The sequence below is a fragment of the Lemur catta genome, chromosome 8 (genome assembly GCF_020740605.2).
Source record: "Lemur catta isolate mLemCat1 chromosome 8, mLemCat1.pri, whole genome shotgun sequence".
In the NCBI taxonomy this organism is placed as follows: domain Eukaryota; kingdom Metazoa; phylum Chordata; class Mammalia; order Primates; family Lemuridae; genus Lemur; species Lemur catta.
In genome coordinates, this window is record NC_059135.1 from 20,792,826 (window position 1) to 20,818,266 (window position 25,441).

General features: G+C 35.3%; 1 protein-coding gene across 1 annotated transcript in view; it reads right to left on the reverse strand.

Annotated features, from left to right (window-relative positions):
• Positions 1-25,441, reverse strand: part of LOC123643397 (sperm-associated antigen 16 protein-like) — a 312,541-nt gene that overhangs the window by 230,434 nt on the left and 56,666 nt on the right. The gene's annotated exons all lie outside the window — the stretch shown is intronic.

The following is a 25,441-nucleotide window of genomic DNA, read 5'->3' on the forward strand; positions in this document are numbered from 1 at the left end:
AAAGACAAAGCATATTATCAGATCCAGTGATCCAGTTTGGCCTCACTCAGAAGGTACGGTTTGAGCGAAGACTGAAGTTAGTAAGGGAATTGGCCAAGAAGACATTTGGAGGAAAAATGTTTCATGTGGAAAGAAAAGCTAGAGCAAACGTCCCCAGGTAGGAGTTTGTCTCACTTATTTCTGGAAAAAGGAAGCCAGTGTGGCTGCAGGGAAATCAGTCAGGAGAAAAGCAGATTTACTCAAAAGGCTTCATCTATTCTCATTCGCTACCTTGTATTAATTTAGCCTTAAAGCTTTTAAAGCTGGGTGAGAGATTACAGAAAGACTACAAAATAAGATACTAAAGATAGATCATCAAAATAATATCCCTCATTGTGTTGTCGGTCATTCATGGAATATTTTTGAACTAAACAAAGTTGGAAAGGCTTTATAATTAAACTCCATTTAATTTTCACTATTGCCATTGTATTCAGCAAGTTAAATTTCAAATATCTATTTACAGAATTAGTGCTTACTACTAATTCCTGCTCCTAGAGTGAAAAACTTCCCCACATAAATTTAAATTTCACAAAAATACACTGAAACATGTTGGCACTCTCTCAGGATCTTCCCCCTATCCCTTGTTATTCTGGTTTAGTATCTCGATACTGCTATAACTTCAAACCAATTATGCTGAGAACTTCAAATCATCCAAATTCCCAAAGTAGAAATAAATTACTTACAAAGCCAAAAAGGCAAAGTATAAAATGTTATAATTAGTTTTTTTATATTATCTTAGAAACTTTTATGGTTAATTTTCTTTGAGAACTAATATATAATGATATAATATTATACATGTACAGTGAATGTTAATACTTTTACAAAGATTTAAATTAGCATATTTGTCTTAAAATATTTTTTGCATTAATAAAAGTGTTACATTTAGTGTTCTTCTAACTTGAGAATCTCTAAACTATTTGATTAATTGGTAAGGAAAATGTAATTTTTTGATTCAAATTCTGAATGCCAAGTTTTAATTCAAAGTAGAATCTCTAAGGCATTTTTGAAAAGCCCTAGAAATATAGGGTTATAAAGGAAATGCTGACGGACCACATTTGTGCTGCTATAACAAAACCTGACTCGAAGATAAATGTTTCATGAATTACGAAAAGTTAAAAAAGCTTTTCTATCCAGCTTTGTTCCTAAGATAAAAATGAATCTATTCTTTTGTGGTATAGGGAATATTTGGGCTACTAATATTCTAGTCTGCAAATAGCCTTAATCAAAAGCAATACCCAAACTGGGACATTAAAATTTGGAATATCCTCTTTGATGAATTCTTGTCAGAATTTTTGCTTTCAAAGGAGTAGAAAAAATTTTTAAAAAAAGAGAAGAATTTACAAAAAAATTATCATGTGACCCAATATGCATTGCTCCAGCATTTGATTCTCTCAGACAGAGAAGCTATGTGCAATAATGCTTTCTACTGCTTGCCTTGGGGATGGAAATGCCTGGCGCTTAATTCTCAGATCTGCCACCTCATAACTATGTGACCCTAGTTATTGCCGGGCACAGTGGCTCAAGCCTGTAATCTCAGCACTTTGGGAGGCAGAGGCAGGAGTTCTAGCCCACTCTGGGCAACATAGTGAGACCCAGTCTCTACAAACAAACAAACAAAAAACAATTTAGCCAAGTGTGTTGGCACACACTTGTAGTCCTAGCTACTTGGGAAGGTGAGGCAGGAGGATCACTCGAGCACAGGAGTTCAAGATTGCAGTGAGCTGTGATCAGCCTGGCCAAAAAGCAACACCTTGTGTCTAACAAACAAAACAAAACAAAACAAAACAAAATCCAAATCGCTTCACTCCACTGTGCTGCAGTTGCCTACTGTGTACAATGAGGCAATGGTATTTAACCTATAGTTTTGTAAGGAGAATTGAGATAATAACGCATGGGAAATGTTGGTGTATTGCCTAGCATAAAGTAAGAGCTTGGCAAATATCAGCTCTTAATACTAGAGATATATATTAATACTATTGACACGTTGAGAATTTCCAAATCAACATCTCCACCCAAACCTCTTCAATGAACTCCAAATCTGAATACATATATCTGCCTCCCTAATGAGGTCTTGGAGGCAGAGGTGCTGTTTTCTCTGTTGCCCTCAGATTGACTTCCCAAGTGGCGCTGCCCTGCCCCCTGCTCTACTAACTATATCACCCCGGCTCTCAGGCCCTCTGGGCTCTGGTTGGATTCAAACAGGGGGAAGCACCTGGATATGAACAAGCAGAAAAAGAGAGAGGATGGATAGAATGCCACTTTTGCTCCCTTTCTGTTCAGCTGTGATTTTTTCAATCATCCTATCCTCCACCAAATTCTACAGCTCCTCTAACCTCTCCCACGGCAGCAGCTCACCACTGCATCTGATAATGTTCTCCTTCCTTTGCCTAGGAGAGTGGTGGCTTCCCATCGTGGTGAGTCCCTGTGTGCTGCGCTGGCTCCCTTAACCTGCCCACACCTCTATAATATTAAACTTGAGTTTACCACGTGTATCACCTGTTTGCTGCTGGTGACCTCTCTGACACAGCACGTCAGACATGATATGCAAAAGGAGACTTTTTGATTGACTACTTCTCAGCTACCTATCTTGATCTTCACCAAATTTTTCCCTTATACAACATGTAAACGACATCATCAGCTGCTCAAACAAACAAAAAAACAAGACAATCAAAAACCTGAAAATCAGAATGCCTCTCTTTCTTCCCCCATCCCCGCCCCACCTCTCATACAGTATAACTCTTTCTTCAAAATGTGCCGTACTCTGCCTACTCTGTCCCTCTCCACTCATGCCACTCCAGGGCAGGACATGTTCCTACAGAGCCTGACTGTAGCAGGGACTTCCTTAGGGGGCTCCTGGCTCCCACTCTTACCCCACACCCCAGCCATTCCTTTCACAGACACTACAGCAATCAACAAAACTGAATCAGATCATGACTTTCTCTCTTGAAGCCATCCAAAACACTACCATTATACTCAGAATAAATCCCACACTCTTTGCCTAAATCCTAAAGCTCTACATTGTTCAGCTCCTGTCTACATACCTGAGCTTAACCTTTACCACTCTTCCTTCTCATTCACTGTGCTCCTTGAATATGTTCATGTTTCTTCACGGTCAGGGATTTCTCAGCAAAGAGTTCTGGGACCCGCAATGATTCAATAGCAGCAACCCTAAAGGTAGAGACCTCTGGAGAGATTTGGGAACATCCGCCCACCCCTGAACCCCCAGAGGCATTTGCTTACAGCCCAGGAGTTGTAAGCCTAGAGGCCTTTCCACCTGTTCAAGAAAGGTTTGTTTACATGTCAGAAACAAAAATTTCTCTCTCTCTCTCCCCTGTCCCTATCCACTCCTGGAGGAAAGGAGGGTTTCATAGTTTCTGTGGTACATAGTCTCACTATACCCGCAGGGTACACCTGGGCATCACTGCTTACCTCCTGCCCCCACGGGGAACTTGGGAATGGAATGGAAAATAAACACAAGCTGTTCTGTGAGTAAGGAAATGATTTGCTCTCTGATACAGAAACCCCCTTCTTCCTGTCAGGATAATAAATAAGTAAATGTAAACAAAAAATCATAAAGCTGTCACACTGGTCTTCCTGTTTTCTTACAGGCCTCGCATGCTCCTGCCTTTGTACTTTCTGTTTTCTCTACCTTGCGTGCTCTCATGTAGATATATACATGCCCTTGTTCTTCCCATTCTGCTTTCAACTCAAACACAACCTTTTCAGTGGTGTCTGAGATCTAATATTCTTGACCCCTGTCTTACAACCAGTCATTACAGTAGCAGAAACTGTTTTACGAAACTCCCTTCTTTTTCCTATTGGGCACACGGCAGACTTGAGGTTAAGTATAACGTCCTGCCAGTGAAATGCGTAAGTCCCGTGTAGGTGTGGCCCGTAAAAAATGATCCCCCATACCCTCCTAAATGCTTTATCTTCCCCTCTTTGCAGGCTATAGGCAGAGGGCTCTAGATTATGAGGTTACATAAAATGGAAGGAGCCTCTTCAGGGAAGATTTGTTTACATTTCAGAGCAAAGGTTTCTCCCCAAGGAGAAAAGCCACCAATCAGGACTTTCCAACTGGATATCCCATTAATGAGAACCAAGCTTCTACTGTGTCAAGTCCCTGAGATTTCTGCGTTCAACTGTATTCACAGGTATCAATACCCTACAAACAAGTCACTGTGTTTTGTTTCCTCCATATCACTAATTATTAACTAAAATTACTTAATGAATGTGTTTCGTTGTTTATCGTAAGTCTCTCGCCACCAGAATTCAGCTCCACATGAGAAACTTGTTTGCCTTTTCCACCATCTTATTTTCCCCAAGGCCTAAAACAGCTGATAAGATTTGATAAATAGTTGTCGAGTGAAAAAGTAAACAGGGTGACATGGAGATTATAAATGAAATTAGAAAAAACCCGCCCTCACCAGATATGGTTATTGGTGCACAAATAGTGTGGTCTTCTTGACATTTAATCTTGATCAGTCATGACGTGAAATGTGTGCACTGTCTTATTCCCTCAATGTCTTTCCCATAACATGGTTCTAGCTGAGGAGCATATTCACCCATTGGCTTTTCCATTGCCTATTACATTTGAAACAACTATAGGGAAATGATGATTCTAGGTGGAGGCAGCAGCTTTACATTTATTGAGTACTTATTATGTACCTAAAGCATCCTACTAAGTGTTTTAGTGTCATGATCATACTTAATCCTCACAACAACTCTATGCGACAGCTACTATTGTATTAATAATTTCCCTTTCAGAGAGGAGAAAACAAAGGCACTTAATCCACAGATTACAAAGTGCCAGGGCCAAGACAGTGGCCTTATTTTGTCTAATTCGAAAGTCACTTAACCCTTTATGTGCAAAGAGATGAAGGGAGTGGGCCCATTTGCCAAATTTTTCCAATTCCCTCCTTTCTGGGTATGTATGCACCTCCTGGCCCCCATGTGGTTGTGTGAGGACATGTAATAAATTCTGGCTCAAGAGCTGTGAGGGGAAATAAGATGTAATACCCCCCTCGTGTTCCCCTAACCCTACCTTTCTAGCCTTTAATTACAGGTGCAATCCCTCCAGAGGCCCCTTTTCTCTCCAGCAGAAACCAACAGAATTCAAGTTAGTGGCTGCTAGATAATTCTGGAGCCCTGAGTAAGTAAGATAAGCCAAAATCTCCCCCAGCCCCCCCACTTCCAATCTATGAAGGACGCAGAGCAGGAGCAAAATATAGATGTCATGAGATTTGGAAGTTGTTTGTTACTATAATACAATCTAGCCTAGCCTGATTGACATAAACCCTATGAATAAAGATTAATCTTGTCTCCTCTAGAATATTAAAAGCCTTTTTACTGTCAATAGTGCCATGTGAAAAGTTGAAAAAATATTAAAATAATACTTATCAAAAGTCTAATACTGAAGACAAAAAACCTTAAAAACTCTTAAAAATTAGGTCTAAATTAAATCACAAACCAAGCAGTCAAACATATTATCACTAAAATCATTAAAGAGCTAATGCTCAAAAATTTCCTTTCTCATTATAATGACTTACTTATTTAATCAATGAATTCAATATTCTTTTGAAAAAAATTTAAGTCTTAAAATCATAAAGTGAGCCCACTGAATTCAGCTTTTTCCCCTGAAGGATACCTTTTAAAATGCCTTTTTGACATAGTAAAGCAATTTTTATCTTAGTGACATAATTTACGTGTAGTAAAAGATATCTTAGCAGTTTAGCTCAATGAATTTTTATCTCTGTGTATATCGGTGTAGCTGCAACTCAGATTAAGATACAGAACATTTCCATCACTCCAGAAAGTTCCCTCATATCTTCTTAGTTAAAAGAATCCAATTTTTAAATTAATTATATTTTATTAAGAAAAGAAACAAGAATATGGCTGTAAAATCAAGTATTACAAATGACTATTCAATGAAAAGTTAGTTTCACATCTCAGGTCACCCCAGATGCAACCACTGTAAATATGTTTTTTGTGTATTATGGACAAGTCTGTGTCCAATTCCTTTTCCTCACCATCTCATGTGTCTACCTCAGTTCTTGCATAAGTTAAATCATGCACTATATGTGCATTTTATTACGAGAGGTAATATATGGTGGTGATGAAGAATGTGATACGGGAGTGAAATTGCAAGGTTTAGAATTCAGCTCGTTGGAAAGTTATTGATAATATCTCTTATTCGTATAAACACTATGCTAAATACTTTACACATAGTAACACTTTTAATCTCTACCATATAAAATTAGTAATATTTTAAATCCCCATTTACAGTTGGAGAAATTCATATAAAATGATTAGCTAATGCCTACACAAGTTAGGAAATTAGCATTTATAGAATAATTTGTAGGGTTTTTTTCTGTTCGTTGTTCTACTTATTAATTTTTGTTGGCTAAATTTAAAAAGTTACCATTCTCCCAGGAAAAGACTCATTGTTCTATACCCATGGTAACAAACACCAGAACTAGTTTTAAACTCATCTAATCAATTAGTAACAATTCTGTAGCCCTGCTTACAAATAAACAATGACAACTTGTTTGAAAACGATCTAATTAATCAATGACAACTACAGCCAGCACTCCTCTAAAAGCCAAATAGCAATAGATTCATGATTTGAAAGTCAGCCAATTGGCTTAAGATTCACTGCAGTGAACATGTTTCTAAGCCTGTTATCAACTTTCTTCTACTTCTGTAACTGGCAAAAACAAGTCTCATTGACCAACTCAAGCTACTATTCTAAAACTAGAACCCATTTCGCCCTCTGTGACCAAAACAACCCAAAGTAATCTTCACAAAAACGACCTAAGACCAGCAACTGGATTTACTTAATGTGTAACTGACTAGTATAATTCTCCCACACTTAAGTATACTATACACTTAGCTTTTGGTTTCAGATACTGAGTGGTGTTCTCATCCTTCGACACAATTAAGGGAATTTAGTTTGCTAGGGCTACCATAACAAAGTGCCACAGACCAGGTGGCTTAAACAACACAAATTTATTTTTTCACAGTTCTGTAGTCTAGAAGTCCAAGATCAAGGTCTAGGTAGGGCTGGTTTCATTATGAAGCCTTTCTTCTTGGCTTGTAGATGGCTGCCATCTCTCTATATCTTTATATGTTTTTTTCTCTGTATCTGTGTTCTAATGTCTTCTTATAGGACACCAGTCACCAGTGGATTAGGGCATATCCCAATGATGTCCTTTAACCTTAATTACCTCTTTAAAGACTCTATCTCCAAATACAATCACCTTCTGAAGTATTGGGGATTAGGACATCAACACACGGATTTGAGGGGACATAATTCAACCCATAACAAAGGGATAGAGATATCCTTATTCTACTACTCATAAAATATATTAGGAATGTAATAGTCATTGGGGATTTAGCTTGTTTCAAAAAGTTAAACTGTGACATTACAGTATTTATTGCATTATAGATAGAAATTACAAATATTGTATAAATGTACATTGAGCTTATGTACAAGCAGTCTCAAAATGAAAAGTTGCATATTTTATGTCATATCTGAGTATATATCTAAACAGACTTGAATATTATTCATGCGCATAATGTAATGATTAAGAGCACAGTGTCTGGAGTGAAACTATTTGGGTTTGAATTTGGGCTTTGCTTCTTACTTGGTCCTTGTAACATTCTAAGCCTCAGTATTTTTGTCTGTGAAATAGGAATAATATAGTAATAGTATCTACAACATAGTGCCATTTTGAGAATTAAGTCAATTCATCTAAAGTACTTAGATTTCTGCCTGGGACACAGCAAGTGCTCAATAAATGTTAATTATTACATAATGAGAATATGCAGATTGCAAGCTCTATGATAGCAAAGATAACATCTATTTTCTTCACATCACAATATATCTAACACAGTGATTGAGTAGAACAGGGTATATAATTTATAATTATAACCACAATGATGAACTGGCACATGAAAGACATTTAATAAATATTTTTAAATTAATACACATAGGCTGATCCTAGGAAACATATTATATAAGTATAGTAAGCTTCCCCTTCACCAACTTTCCTTTCTTTACCATAGGGTCTCTGCCTTTTCAAGGCAATTCAGGCAAATGGGATAACCTCTTAGGATTTTTGATTTTATAAAAGAACCCCTATGGGAAGGAACTCTAAGAAATGGAGCCCTAATAATGGAAATTCACAACAATTTGACAGTTGCACAAAATAAAGTTTTTTGCACTAAATTTTTGTAATAAGGTTTTTTTCCTGTTCACAGCACCTCCTGTTCTTAGCCACTCCTAATATACCTGCTAGCCCTTCACATCACAATAGAGGCACCATCTCCTCCTAAGATCACTCCTGTATATTTTTAGAAAATAATTTCTTATAGTATAATATTTAAGAACATCTAAGAAAAATTCTCTGAGTAAAATATATTGAAGTTAAAGGAGAATTATAATGTATAATTGTGCTTTATATATATTTATTACAAATTTTATAACCAATTAAAAGTACTACTAAAGAAGAGAAAGCAAACAGTGTCTAAGCCTGGGTGGAACTAAAGTTTATCCAGCTGTGAGGGAAATATTTCCCTATTCCTTCTCAGCTAGGAGCAGTTGTTTCTGTTATAGTTATTACCTTAGTTATCAAGTTTAAAAATTAATTTCAAAAGAAATTTATGAAGATTCTTTTTTAATTGAACAAGGTTAAATGTTTTAATATAATAGAATAATTTATATTTCATATTTTCTGCAAAATTTAAAAAATATCTTTATGAAACCAAAGAATTTTAGCCTTATGGGTTTATAAACTGTCAAAATAATAAATTCCCATTATTATTACTAGAATGATCTCACTGGCAAATAAATTGGAAACAGAGTAATCATTAAGAAGACTCTTAGTTTTTGTTATTTCATGTAAATAACTAACCATGTCTGTGAAAGATTGATTACAGCTTTTAAAATGTTTGCTGAATCCATGTGTAATTAAGATGAGTTAAATATGCAAATCAAGCCTAATTAGCTTCATTTATTAATGTTAGTCTGCCTTGCCTCTACCAAATATCTACTGTGGATCTGTTTTAGCACACAGCATTTTTGATTTCTTTGTTCTATGTTGAATTGCCAAAGAAACTAGCTGTTTTTCAGAAAGTAGAAAAGCTTCTATGTAGGATTCTTCATGCCACTCAGAAACAAAGATTTAAAAAAAATGCTCCCAGTATCATAAAAACTGACTAAAATGCAATTTATATATATATATATATATGTATATACATATATATATATATACACACATACACACACATACATATATATATTTTCCCAATCACCTTATGTTAGACTATATTTAATTAATTCCATTTCATCTGCATTGCAAACCCTTTGGGAATTTCTTTTGATGAAAATGAGCCTTTTGTCACAATATGTCTAACGCAGTGATTGAGTAGAACAGGGTAGAGCAGGCAGCATCAAATGAACCAAAGTTGTCTGTAGAAGTGCCTTTTCCTTCAGAAAATATCTACATTTTCTTACATTAAAAAAATTAACCTCTCTGTAAAATCACCGTCCTCATATAATTCATGTGGAAAACATCAAGTCAGGCCTTACAAGGAACATAGTTATTGGAAATAATGCAAAGAAAATATAATATAATCATCAGAGGGAAACACTAATAAAAACAAATATTCAAGTTCAAAGTCAATCTCACTAGCTCTTGATAAGCAAAAGGGGCAAAAAAATCACATCTCAGGGCAAATAGATTCTAAATTTCATCACGTCTCTTTCTGCTATCTATTCAAATAATTCTTCCCATTATTAATTATCCCACAATTCAAATTTCCCAAATACAAAAAATTATTTCACATTATTACTGATTTTATTGCCTGCTTAAATGTATACTGTTATTATTTTTAATAAAGATTTTTTTTCTATTGAAAAACATATCCTGTTTTCAAGGTTTCTGAGGGTATATCTATGTTTTTATTGTGCTTATAAAAACACAGATCTACCACCTTAACAATTTTTTAACTAGTTTATTATTGTTAACTATAAATATAATGCTATAAAGCAGATCTCCAACATTTTTTCATCTTGCATAACTGAAACTTTATACAAATTAAGGGGCTATAATTTTTATGACAGTATTTGCTTCTCAAATTAAGAAGACAGTATGAGTTTTCAATTTTTTCTATAATACTCATATGAATTTTTAAGCTCATTGGTGAAATAAGATAAAAAGATATATTCAGAAAAGAAAAACCCTCAAATATAAGATAGTCTCGGTTTTATAATGGGTGGCTTTCTTACACTCCAGAAATATTTATTTAAAATCCACGATGTGCCAAGTACTCTACTAGAATAATAGGATGTTTAAATTGGAAGTTTGAGCTAAGCCTGAAGACAATAGAATCCACATTCCAAAGTGAGTAACCATCACCATGGATGAAAGACACGTATGATGAATTTGAAGTTCCTTGTCCAGGTGGAGGATATAAAAGGGTTAGTAACTGAACTAGAGAAAGATGGTTTCTGTGTGTCTGAGCTTTCTCTGCTGGATGCCTCAGAACTAAGGAAAAACACAACCTGCCAGAGAGAGATATAATTGTCAAGAGGTGAATTTCACTGGTGAGATCCTTAGCAGTGTGGGAACTTCAGCAAACCCATGAAGGAGGTTAGCTTTACACATCTGATTGCTCCAGGAAGTGCTGAACTCAATCTCCAATGTACTAAGAACTTTCAAGTTCTTTCTACCTCATCATCCTCCCTACATTCCAATAACCCTAATGATTTTGAAACCAACATTAGGCAAATGAGGGATACTAGAAAGTCCTGAAACAGTCCTCCTCTGGCTCCCAATGATTCATGTCCTCCTACATGTGATCCCTTCCTAAGTCCTCTCAGAAGTTTCATCCAATCACAGCATTGGCTGGAAGGCCAGAAATTCATCTAAATTAGATCCAGGCGTTGATGATGTGCCTGAAGTCTAGTTTCTTAACTATAACTCCTTGAGTTTAGTTCGTCTAAATTTATAGACCTGTGAAACTAAAAGAGACAAATTATCTACCCCCATATACCCAGTATACATTGTTGGCACAAGATGACCACCACACACATTCCTGTTTTAAAAGGTGGAAAATGAAGGCACAAAGGAGTCAGCAGTCCATAACAATTCTGAAATTCAGTCATACAAGTTTTATAAGCTCTGTGATTAGGTCTCAACGCATGGGAATAATTTTTCATGACTCTCAGTTCTGCTCTATTATAAATTAGAAAGTAAAGCATGCTCTGGGAACAGACATTTTAGAGCAGTAATTGTCAACCTTTTGGGTGCATAAGAACTAAGCAGAAAGCTTAGATGCATATTTTTACATAAAAATATTTCTTCTTTTGAGGCTCTACTTAAAGTTTCCAAATCAGTATGTACTCATGAGGTTCAGGAATATGTATTTTAATTAGCATACAATGTGATTCTAACATGTACTTTGAGCAAATAAAAGATCTGGTTTAGTGCTTGTCAAATTTTAATGTTTATACAAATGCCCTAGAGATCTTATTAAAATGCAGATTCTGATTCATTAGGCCAATGGTGTGCTGGAAAACTTGTTTTCTGAAACACTCATTTGTAGCATTTGCCAAGTTCCATAGTGCACATATTCCCTCCATGGACAATTGCAAGCTACCAACCTGATGTCATTGAACTCAGATTTGGGAAGAGTTGTGAATATGCAGCTCTCATGAACCTATGTGAGCCAATGTGGGCCAGTGAGCCAACTCCAGCACACCACTGCCTGGAGCCCAAGATTCTGAATTTCTAATAAGCTCCCAGGTGATATGGATGTTCCTAGTACAGGTGACACCTTAAATAATAAGGATCCAGTAGAGAATCACAGAAAGACTCCTGGGGAAAGTAATATTTAATGAGATATAGACAATAAAAGGTAAGTTTCTTGGGCAAGTCATAGGATAAAGGAAAAAATTATCAGAGCAAGCCTGTTTATTTTTACATTGTTTATGAATGCTTTGGTGTTATGATGACAGAGTTAAGTTGTTAAGACACAGATCTCCGGCCTTCAAATCCAGCCTTTTATAGAAAAAGTTTGCTGAATCCTGCACTAGAGCTTTAAGTTAATAACTACACTCTCTTAACAATTACACAATGTTCTTATCACTAGGCTGTGCTATATGGCTATAAAACACACACATATATATATACAGAAATAACTCACAGACACACATGAGCAAGCATGTAATATACATAAGCACATATACACATATATGGACCTAAAAACACATATATACATGCACACACATGCATATACACAGATGCACACACAAAACCAGTAATATAGATAATCTAGTTATTTTAATTAAGTGAAAAAATATAATACACATTAGAATGATAAAGAAGATTTAATCATCAATATTGAAGAAATAAAAAATACAAGCATTACTATGGTAATAAATTTGAAAATCTAGGACCAATAAATTATTTGTATTTAAGAAAATATAAATAATCCAAATTAGTTTATGAATTATTATATAAATATTGAAGTGAGATTTAGGAACCACCCATTTAGTCTAATCGAGAATTTCAAAGAAAAAAATGTTATAACTAAGTATAATGTTGCTAAAGAGGTAGCTAAAAGGGTTAAAAGAGGACTCCAAAATATCATAGAGGTAGTAAATGCAGGGGGCAGCTACCGTCCCTAGGGCTGAGGAACCGAAGAAAAGTTTGAATATTACAACTTCAACATTAGAGGAAGTGCTTAAAGATAGAATTCTAAAATGGGGTACGGCTCAACTGGTGTTAGTGTCTTTGAAGAGGGTGCAATGAGGCTGATTCTATGAGTTTGGAAAAAAATTGAATATTGATTCAGCTGCTGCTGTAGGAAGGGCCTGCTGCTGTGGGGATGAAGCAGCAAGCCACTTGCATCCACAAAAAGCCCCCAGGAAGTAGATACGCAAACAGAAAGAACCAAGTCCTGGCATCCTCCTGCAACTTCACCATCTCCCTTAGCTCCACCTTGGGCAGAGCTCAACATGGGCACCACTGGTATGTAGAAATGGGGATTGCAGAGTGTCGGCCTCAGGATCATAGAGCCGAGTTTAGAAGGGTGGGTGTGAAGCTGATAGGTAATAAGTTAGTAATTTGCATAAGTATAAAATATGAATATGTTAATTGACAAAACTTAAAAAAATTTTCAATGGCAAAAGATCCTAATAAATAAGGTAAAAGGAAAAATGTGATTTGATAAAAAATTGCAATGCAGATGATAAAAGGCATATATAATATGTATATATATAAAATAAAAAGAAAATACTTCCACAGAAATATGGACAAAGAATATGAACAGACCATTCACATAAGAGGAAATATAAATCTATGAAGAGATTTTTCAAACTCACTAGTCGGTGAAATGCAAAATAAAGTGACAACTACAAATTCATCTACTGTTGGCGGGCATGTGGGGAAAAGGGTACTTTCATTTACTTGTGGTAGAAATGTGGAAAGCAATTTGATAATATCTATTAAAATTTAAAATGGTGTGTTTCTTAACTTTGCAATTAAAACAGCATGTGTAAATTTATATCTGAGTATGTTTTTTTGCAGCATTGTTTGTGGCAGCAAAAACCTAGAAATAAAGTGCACATCAAGAAAAGAATTTTGACATAAACTCTTATTCTTGAGCCTACTATATAGTCAATAAAATAATAAAATAGAATTCTATTAGTTGATTTTGAATTATTTCTACCAGATAAATCTAAATGAGAAAAGAAAAATACATAGAAGTAGATATAATATGATACTGTATAGTACAAGTAATGACCAAAGGGCTTTGTCTGTGAGTGTGTTTGTGGAGTTTTTGTTGTTGTTCTTTGAAATGCTTTCTTCTTTTCTGTTGAACTTGGAGGTACAGTCGGATTAATCATAATATTTTACAAAACACATTTTAATCAAGTTGTTAATATGTTCCTTAGAATGCAGAGAGTGACTGGATAAAGGGAAGAAGATAGGAATTGGGAGAAAAATTCCAAGCATAAAGGAATCCATTTCTGTAAAATGGTTTGTATATATGGATAGATAGGTTCATATACATAAATAAATTAGAAGAGATGATGCTAGATATTTATGCTATATTGTTAAATAATAAAAGCAAGTTATAGATTAATATGTATAGTAAGATTCTATTTTGTTAAAACAAACATTACAGCAACAACAGCATACATTGAGTGAGTGTTTACTATACGCCAGGCATACTTCTAACAGCTTTGTAAACACATTACTGAATGCCTCTCTATACATGGTAGGTAGGTATATATAGTAAGTTAGTGTATATGTTGAGAAAGATGCAATACGAGGTCATAGAAGACTCTGGTGCCAGATCATCTGAGCTTTTGTTCGAATGCTGGCTCTGCTTCTGACTAGCCATGTGACCTTCCCATCTTGGAGGAGTTGCTTAATCTCTCTGTACTTCAGTTTTTCTATCTGTAAATAGGGTAGTATTGTACTTTTATTGTAGCTTTTTTTTAATTTCAGAATATTACGGAGGTATGGTAGTATGAGGGTACAAACATTTTGGTTAGAAGCCAGGGCTACAAGTGTGCTCTTCGCCCATACAGTGCACTCCACGTCCATTAGTTGTATAGCTTTTTGAGAAATAAATGAAATCATAATGTAAAATGCTTAGAAAATTTTTTCACATATAGTATACACTCAATAAACCTTAGCTATTATTATGAGCAAAGATAAAGGCATGGAAGACTTTATATATAGGTTGTTAATTAACACTGCTTAGGGCAGTGGGATTGAAATTAGGGAAGTGAGAGAGATACTTTGACTTTCTTTCTATGTATCAAGTGATTTCCTTTTTCTACTTTTTATTACACATAAAACAAATTTAATTGTAGTCAACATTTTTATGACCTAAAGACAGACTTAAACTCAGAAAGCAAAACAAAAGTCACAATCAAGTATTGTGAGATTTTAGATTGTTCATTTACTTATTCTCATTTTTTGTTTACACATTTCTTCAAAAAAACTTATAGAGTGCCTTCAAGGCTTCAATGTAGGCTCTGGTGCTATATCAGGATGTGTTTTTACTCTCAAAGGACTCACAGACTAATGAAGAAGAGGCATACTTTCATAAAATCTCTACAAATAACCACCGTAATAAACACAAGAAAGTAAAATCAGGATGTTAGAAACAATACTACATGGGTTTTGGAAATTAGGCAAAGCTTCAGTAAGGAAATTATATTTGAGCTGAAATCTGAATAAGAAGGGGGAATAAAGGAAATAGCAGGTTAGGGGAGCATTTTGGGCACAAACAATAGCTGGAGCTGAAGCCATGTTGCACAAATCCATTCTTTTATTTGGTTAGTTGCTTGGTTCTGTCTTTTGCTTCGATCAGTTTATATGCCACTCCTTTTTTTCTTTGACTCTTAACAGTGTAAGAGATATTAATCAAATAATGAGAAGGTGCCTCTCTCTGAGGCAATTGGACTAGATCTGATTGATAATCACAGAGTCTGTTTTCTGGTAGTGGTTGCTTTTGAAAAATTTGTTGAGCTTCTCTGAATTTGGGAAGAAATTGAGTATGGTTGTCCTTTCATCATTTTTTTTTTTTAGTGTTTAAAATTATCTATAGAGAATTAATTTGAACGTGTTTCAATCTCCCTGTTCTTGTTCTTATTATTCTTGTTGTTCTTCTTATTTCTTTTTCATCTCCCTCTTTCTCTTCAACTTATTTCTCTTTCTTCATTCTCCTTCTTCATTCATCCTCCTTCATCATCCTCTAACTTCATATCTTATAGCTCTTTTGCAGAAGTTATTGATTTGAATATAGACTCATACTTTATTATTGACAAAAAACTGATGCCTGTGTATGGATATGTTATCAGTGAAACATATTCCACATTAAAAAATTGAATCTCTCTTATAGCCATGTAAAGAGTATATTGCAAAGGCAAGCACATATGTAGAGAGAACAGTTAGTTGCCCAGGAAGCAGATACTTATATCTTGACATTGGATAGAAGTAGTGTAGGTCTTAAGGAAAAGTAGAGATTTGGCAAACATTTAGAAGATTATATCAATATGATCTGGTAAATGGCTGGTCATGGCTTGAAATTTTAGTGATGACTCCTAAATTTGGAGTTGAGAAACTGGATGGATTTTTTTAGAGAACTTCAGAGAATGGCAAACTTTATGGAAGAAGATCGTAAGTTCAACTTTGTAAGTATTGTGCTTAAGGTGTTTTTGAAACAACCAAGGAGAAGATTCTAAAATGTCATTAGATAAGGGATTCTAGATTCAGAAGAGAAGTTAGAGATAGAAACAAAGTTTGTAGATCATTGGTGAGTAGATGGTAACTTAAACTGTGGGCCTGGATAAGGATGTTTAGAAACACTATAGAAAAAGGGCCTAAGCATGCACTTTAAAAACCTCCAACATTTAAAGGGAAGTGAGAGGAGAATGACAGACCACAAGCAAAGTCAATGGTGTAAATGGATATGATCTTTACTATTTCTTGAGAATAAACTCTAAGAAAACAGGTTACTAGATCAGAAGTTATAGATTCCTAAGGCTAATAAATAATGCAAAAATGCCCTGTTGATTAAGTTTATGAATTTGAATCCTACAAAAAGTTTATTTGAAGACCAGTCTTGCTCTATCCTTATCTCAAATAGAGACTATCATTTAAAATTAATGTGGTTATATTCAGGCTTAATATATTTATGTTCTTATTTTACCAAATATATGCTGAAAATATTAAAAGTTCAAACAATACTTTTAAAGTCATTTAAGAATTTATGATCTTGCTTATAATACTTAAGGATGATTGTAATACTAAAAAAACACAGTCCCCTGCCCAGGCCTCTGTAATTCTACTCCCTAGAAACAACCAGATTGAAACTCCTCCAGTTGTTTTGTTTTATACAATCTAAGTAACTACCTCTATATACAGTACCTAAATGATATGCTTAAACTACTATCAATTGATGCATACATATTAGATTATGTTTTGATTTCTCATTTATTATGGAAAATTATACTTTCTTAAAATAGCATCTCATACTCCTCACCCCATATTCCTAAAATTGCATTTGTAGTTAAATCAATACTCTGTGTTTACATTATTGGGATTAATTTTCTAATGTTCATTTCTGAACCAAAGTGATATATCAAAATTATGTTTATTTTCTCATACTATGCTCCTCCCAACTAATAATTGACTCATTGTTTTTCATCTGCTAAATTTTATTTTTATCTATTGTAAATATCTCCCCTCACTCTGCAACAACTTCTCCATTCAATTTTTCAGATATTGAGAAAGATTTATTGATTGCTCTGGCAAGGTATTGGGATAGGCATAGAGGATATAGCAATGGACAAGACAGACCTAACTCCAGTCCTACTTTGCCATAAAGAGATGAACAGTTAAAGTATTTGGGAAGGTGGGAATGGGATATATAGAGAACATATTAATATGTTTCCTGTTAAGAATCTATTATTGTTATTCTATGATATGCTTGATTCTCACATTATGCCAATACAGTGTGGGATTTCAGTTTGCAAATATATTACTTTTTATATCTATATTCAACAGCAAAATTGATTTTCCATTTTTATTTCTTTTATTTTCTTTGCCATGTTTTAGTATTGTTGTTATACTAGCTTTATAAAACAATCAAGCTATCTTTCTGTTTTTCACATCTTGAAATAATTTAAACATCATTGGCATTATCAGGTCCCTTGAAGGTTGAGAGGATTAATTTATAAAACCATCTGGTCCCAGCACCTGTTTTAGAGGTTAGATCTCTTCAGCTTTTTCCATTTCTTCCCAGGATATCTATGGTGCCACTCAGGTTATCTACTGCTTTTTTTTTTTATCTTTTCAATTTTGTTAATTTATGATTGTCTAAATCGTTATTCTTTCAACAAATACTAAGCGAATGCTACTTTCCTAGACATCTATCTTTGTTATGTGCTGGCCTCTTGGTTTTGTAGGTGAATTGTTCATTGTTTAGTACAGCTAATATATTTTTCTTCCTATAAATGTGTAGATTTTTCTGTATTTTTCCAATTAAATTGGCTATCTAGAATGTGTCTACTAGAAAGAATGAACATAGTGCTGTGAGTCCTGGGGGTGGATGCCCAACTTTGTACAATAGGCTTGGATGTGGTTTTCTCATTTACATCTGGCAAGCTCTTTCAAACTGTATATACAGACGTCTAGTATGGTTGGAAATAGATTTGGTTACATGTGTTCTGGTATTTTCTTATGAAATACCATTCATCTGTGTGACAGCTCTTTATTTTCATACTTTTACACCTGTCATCTTCTATGTCATTTTTTCCAACTTTTTGTTCCTTGGCGTACTGTGAATGCATCCATTCTTTTCCTCCACTCTCTGGAAAAAGTTTTTTTTTTTTTTTTTTTTTTGAGACAGAGTCTCACTTTGTTGCCTAGGCTAGAGTGAGTGCCGTGGCATCAGCCTAGCTCACAGCAACCTCAAACTACTGGGCTCAAGCAATCCTCCTGCCTCAGCCTCCCGAGTAGCTGGGACTACAGGCATGCGCCACCATGCCTAGTTAATTTTTTCTATATATGTTTTTAGTTGTCCAGATAATTTTTATTTCTATTTTTAGTAGAGATGGGGTCTCGCTCAGGCTAGTCTCGAACTCCTGACCTCGAGCGATCCACCCGCCTCGGCCTCCCAGAGGGCTAGGATTACAGGTGTGAGCCACCGCGCCCAGCCCCTGGAAAAAGTTTTAAATGTTATCTTCCACATCCTAATTCAATTTTCTGTGGTATCAAATCTGCTATTGCATAATTAATATCATTTTGATGTATTTTTAATATATTCCTCTTCTTTTTCATAGTGTAATTTTTTCATCCATTTCTATTTATCTCTCAGCTCTTTTTCAGTAAATATAATGTTCTATAGGATTTTCTTGATGGTATCTTTTTTAAAAATGTATGTTTCTAATTTGTGAAGAAAATCATTTCCCAGGGGGTATTTTTTTTTCAGGGTCTTTTAAATGTCCTTACTGTTCACTCTATGTGTGTTTTATTTTTATTCAAACTAGAATAAAAGGACAATATTTGTCTAGACATTGTTTTTGCCTATTGCATCCAAAGTCTAGATGGCACACTAAATTTCACTTGTGCTGAAATGGTTGATTCCCATTTTCAAATTTAAAACTGGAGGTTTGTTTTTATTCCCTGGTTAATTCCTGCTCCTGAGTAGCAATTAGGTTCCCATCTCCTTGGGCCCTCTTTATGTCTCTCTTTGGTACTTTGAATAGTTGCCTATAATTCCTATCAGGCATTATTTCTCTATTTCTTTTTAACACCACCGTTTCGTTTGCTGATTTACACTTATTGTAGTGCATATTCTTATCAACATACTAATAATAACTTGTATAGTTGCCACAGACGTGGTACATACTTAATAAATATTTGGTGAATGACTGAGTTAACATAAATATACTCTCATAATCAATTTGCAATAATTGCTAATAGTTTACTGTCATGTTAAGTAGGAGGAAAAGGAATAGTTTCCATCACGTTTTTATATAATAACATCTTCTATTTGGTTCCTATATGCATGTCTGTACATTTTTTCTTCATTATTATATTGCTTCCTTAGATAAAGTTAGGGTAGGAAAAACCTGCATTTAACTGTTTTATTTATCATCATTCCCATTTTATCTCAAGATTGGGAGCTTTCATAATGGAACCAGGAAAAATATTTAGAATACATATAAGTAAAGTGCCCACAGCTCAACCATTTCAAGACAAAACTGAATAAAGGAGTTAAAAAAAGACATAATAGAGTCTAAGAAAGGGAAATGACAAGAGAACCTGAACATCAGAGTTTCCAGTAAAGTGTTTCTCTTTGGATCTGGTAGTAACTACTTGACATCAACGAATTGAATAGTAAAAAAGAGAACTAATTCATATTTATTTGGCTTTGCAAAGTTAAAAATACCAGTTCTTTCACTGAATTTAACTTTCTTTTTTCTCATACAGTATAATAGTGCCTGAAGACACTTTCTGAGAACAGAATTTGAAACATGATTGATCCAGTTTGCTTATATTTTTTTACCTTTGGGGCCAGAAGAGTAGGGAGGAGACATCAAACATATAGGCAACGAAGGATAGTTTTTAAGGTCCTTACTTCTTGGTTGGCACACAATAAATTACCATGACTGAACACATAGCTATCTTGAACTATGATGTTTCAAAGAAAAAGACAGGTAGTGACTTCCGAAATTGTGTTGAAAGTAACTACCCTAATTGACGTGTACTTTGTGTAAGGCAGTATGTTGAAATGAAATGAAAGAAAATGGAAGCTAGTGACATGTAATGTCACTGTCAAAAGTGTACATTGTATGGGAATGGGTTGGGGGACAGGTGCATCAGATAAATTTTTACATGAAATTATAAAAGTGGTAGAATGTTTCATGAAAACAAAACCAAAGAGAGATAATCACACATGTTTGGAGTAATTTAAAATTTTAATCTTGACAGGAGGGGCATTTTAAAATAAATTTTTAAGGTTGGACAGGCATTCAAAAAGCAGAGGGGGAAAGTGATGTTCAAGGTAAAAGAAACACAAATCAAAGGCATAGGGGAAGAAAAACTTCTGTCACATATTACTATCAGGTAAAGTGCTGCTTGCTTGTGACACTGGACACATCCACTTGATATCAGCAGATAGATAGTTCACTGTGGAAAGCCTTGAATGTCATGATGAAGAATTTACCTTCAATGTAGTAGATGGGGGAATGTCCTGGAAAATTTGCAATAATTTGAATGGCATGATTAGAATTGTTCTCTTGGTAGTCTGGATATTTAAGAGAAAGGTACTGATCTTCTGAACCAGTATGGGGGCAGTGGAATATAAACAATAGGCGGAAAATGTAAAAGGCAAATGTGAAGGGCACATTTGTAATCATCGAACAAATGTTGGAAATGCTTGGAAAATTGTAGAAGTAGAATCAAAGGTGACTATTTTCCCTGCACCATATTGTTGCTAGGACAGTTGCCCTAAAAGCAATTTTGATCACTGGGCTCAGTAGACCAGCATATGGAGACCTTCATAATAACTCTTTAGACTCAGTCCTCCTTGTCCTACTCTCTTTTGATTTTATACTCCAGTCAAACCAAATTTCTAATGGCTTTACAAATCTTTGACTTTATAAATGCTTTGCTAGTAGCTTCTTGGAGTTACCTTCTCTATTTTTAAACTACCAGTTCTTACTAAAGATGGAAGAGACGTACTTGCTTCCCGTGAAGCATTTTTTCCAGCTCCTTCACACAACATGAATCACTCTCCACTCTGTGTTCTGACAGCCTTTCAGTGGTACCTCTAGAACAGCACTTATCACATACTTTATTTGTTTACTTGTCAGTCTTCTTCTCCAACACAGTATAAGATCATTGAGGAGAGACATTATTTTATTCTCCTTCGTAAACCCTGGGGCATAATGTACTCCATGGCAAGAATGAGGTATATAGTGAATGAGAGAGAAATTAAAAAATGAATGTATGAAATGACATCGACATTTTGAGCCTGAGTTATTAGGAAATAAAGTATGTCATCTATTAAAATAGGGAATTAAGAGTAAACTGAGAAATCGGGGGGAGAGACCTGTTGAGTTTAGGTCCAGGTGAATAATTATGAATGTAAATAAAGTAGGGCAGGGACAGCAACTTTATATTATCATCTATACAAGGAGCTGAGGCCAGGGATATGGGTAGATTGGATAAGGGAAAAAAAGGAGAAAGACAAGGTGAAGACTGGAAAGAAAGAGCTGTTGATAGGATGGTTGTGATTATATTGATGAATTATAAATAAGGCATTTCCATTGATTTAAGGGGAGTTAAATAATGTTGTGAGGTGTGATAAAGAAAGGAAAAAGTGAAATCAGAAAATCTAGATGATTTTTTTTCAAGAATTATATGCTGAAGGAAGGAAAACAAAAAAGTCATTTCAAGGAGTAATAGGATTAAGGATTTTGGTTTCAGCTCATGGCCTGTTTGTTATGCCCATATCCTCAGGCAGAGAGAAATTATTTTGCAGAGAGGGAAAAATTACTGATGTAAACAAATGAGAGAACTTGATGGAATGAAGTGTTAGAGAGGGGAGAGACTGAGAATGTTGTGAAGGATTTCTGGGGGGAAAAGTATGGTTACCCCTAAGGAAGAAGCACAGAAGAAGAGATGGATGGAAATAAAGAGAAATTTTAAAGTGAGGTAGAACATAAAGAGTGTAAATGTTGTATAGTTGCCTCCAAACTGTATTAGCTGAGGTTATTCACTGAAAAATTGGGGGTGGGGTAGGGTAGATTTAGTATTAGAGCTTTAGTAGAATAGAGAAGGTAGGAGTAGGAATAGCTATGGAGAAGGAGATAAATAGTAAGCACATAAAAGGAACTTAAAAACAGATGCAATAATGAGGTTCTAGCTGGATTTAAAAGTAAATAAAATAAAAGTAAATAATTACAATAAGTTATCACAATAATATCCAATAAGTGTGACTTCATGCATTTCTCTAACAATGTGCAGGTAAAAGAGTGGTTGGGGGACATAATCCTATTTTATGGGTTCCCAGATCAGATATGCAGCAAAATGAGAATGAAGGGAGGTTAATTAGTTGAATCTGTGGTTGAGGTTCTTCTTACCAGAACCAACGGTAAGAAAGTCACTGGAACCCACAGATAGAGATCAGAACAAAGGATTTGTTACTGATATAGCTGATTTAGAGAATGTGGATTGAAAATTCATATCTAAGTATTTTCCTCACTGAATTAAACTTTCCACATAGCCCTTGACAGAACTGAAAACCTGACCTCATTGCCTGGTAAGGAAGGAAAAACTCCATCCTTCACTCATGAGAGGTAAAAAAGGCTGACTCATACATGCACAGGTTCTTCTCCCTAGTTTACCAATCAGATGGTAAACTGATTGCATCATCCTTTGGGTATGTGTCTATGAGAGGCTCTTGAAAAGAGGCCTCAAGTATTCTTCCAATACTTTCCTCCTCTAAGAAGGATAAATTTCTTCCCCGCAGTTGAAAAGTGATAAATGCAGAATAAACATTCCTTCCTAAAAGATGGTGCTGTTATTGACCATAGTTGAACACACATCTGGATGGGTAGACCTGACTGACGAAAGTAAAGTCAACTCGTCAGGTATGATGAATTGGAAAAAGTCAAGGAACAAAATAGGGTCATAATAAAAGTTTAGAGCTTATTCAACTTGAAGTAGGAAAGGTGAGAAAAAAAGGTTGCAATTATTTCAATGTCAGAGTTTAAGATTATGCTGGTGGATGGTAGAGTTATTTCAAGTCATGATGAGTTGTAAGGCATTTCTGAGTGATGGATTGGGAGAAACAAAGTGACAATACTTAAAATTGGAAGTGAGGAACTAGGAGGCTAGGAAGGAAGGAAAATCTTTATTATAGATGTTGACACTGCTGAGCATAATGGTAGGCCAGTGATTATTACCTGGAAAATGATTTTAAGAAATATGATACTCAGGCACTCTCCCATTAAATTGGAATCTTTGAAGGTAAGGCCATTGGAGAATCAGTTTTTTTTTTTAAAAGCTTTTCAGGTGATTCTAATATGCACCCAGAGTTGAGAACCACTATAGTTGACAATGATGAAAGGAAGAACAAGGTGACAGTGATGAATGTGGGATGGTGTCCTGAAGGCAAAAGATAGGACAAAAATAGAAAAGGGCAAAAGTAGACAACAAAAATAAGGAAGATTACTGAATGGTGGAAGCAGAACAATAGCTTGAAAATGGCAGTAGAACTAAAGTACTATTAAGAGTCAACCTATCAGGGCCCTGAAAGTCAGGGGACAGGGAGAAGGAGATGAAAAAGAAGTGGAGAAGGATGTAAAAGATCTTGTGTCTTCAGGATACAGACATATTTCATTGATGAAGGGAAATTTATTTATGGAAAAACAAGGTTGAGTGGCCCTCTTAGGTGAAGAGGTTGTTATTGTATACTGTTAAGAGTGGACAATATTGTATATTGTTATCTATATTGTTAAGATAGACAAAGAAGAACTGGATAAATTAGAGTGGCAAGAACCAAAAATGAAGGGCAACTGGAAAGTTTCACCAGATCCAGCTTCAGGGCACTGCAGGGGTATCAGAGCCAAGAGCAAGGGGCACGGAGAGCCAGGAGGAAAGTGAAGGATCAGAGCCAGAAATAAATAATTGAGCCAGGAGGTTGAAGCCAAGAGTGGACAATTAAAACAGGGCCCAGAGTTTGAGGAACCTGATGTGGAACTAGAAGGAATTGGTCAGCAGAGTGTTTCCATAGTGGTATGGCTTTTTTGAATTCCAATGATAGCAGGTTGAGATGGTAACGCTTTGCCATACCCTCTTTCCATGCTTACTCTCTTTCTTTAGGGCAACCCTTCTAATGATAAAAAAAATAAAATGGATGGGACAAAGCACTAAAAAGTAGTACAATGTGAGACATATTTGAGAAGCAGACTAAGAAACCTGAGATACTGAGGGAAGAGGGGTTTATTATTAAAAAGAGTTTCCTAGGGCTTCCATAACAAAACATGATATAAAACGAGATTTTTTTCTCAAGGTAGTGAAGACTAGAAGTCTGAGCTCAAAGTGTCTGCAATGTTGTGAGGCCTTTGAGGGAGACTCTGTTATGTCACTCTTTTAGCTTCTGTTGATGGTTAGCAATCCTTGATGCTCCTTGGGCTATAGGTGCAGCACCCCAGTTTCTGCCTCTGTCTTCACATGGCATTCTCTCTCTGTCCCTGTCTTTTCTTCTTTTTATGAGGACATCAGTCATATTGAATTAGGGTCCACCCTACTCCGGTATGACCTCATCTTAACTAATTACATCCCCAAACACCTAATTCAATACCACTATTCCCAATCTAGTACCACTGGAAACAGAGATACAAGTAATGGGGATTAGAAGCTTTTACAGAGAGAAGAGAGGCCCAAAATAAACATGTATATACATATATAGCCTAAATATCAGTTTTAACTAAATTAACTTTTGAATATAGAGCTCTCCTGCTTCTTGGCTTTTTCTTTCTGAAATTTACACTTCTTGATAGTTCTGCAGAACTTGTCATTTGAGAAAGTTCTGGGACTAGGATCCCTCACTGAGATCTGTTGATGGTTTTAATGCTTCAAGTCTTTAGATATTTCTGCTGCCAATAAATCCTTGGTCTCACTTTTGTTTACTATACACTAGCCTCCCTATATATGTCATATATTAAGTGGTATAATTGAATTCTTACAAAAATCTTAACATAAATGTCATCATCACCCTTTTAAGAATGAAGAAATAGAGCCAGCAAGAGGTTAAGTAAATTGCCCACACTTACACAGCAAGGAATGGCAAAAAAAGA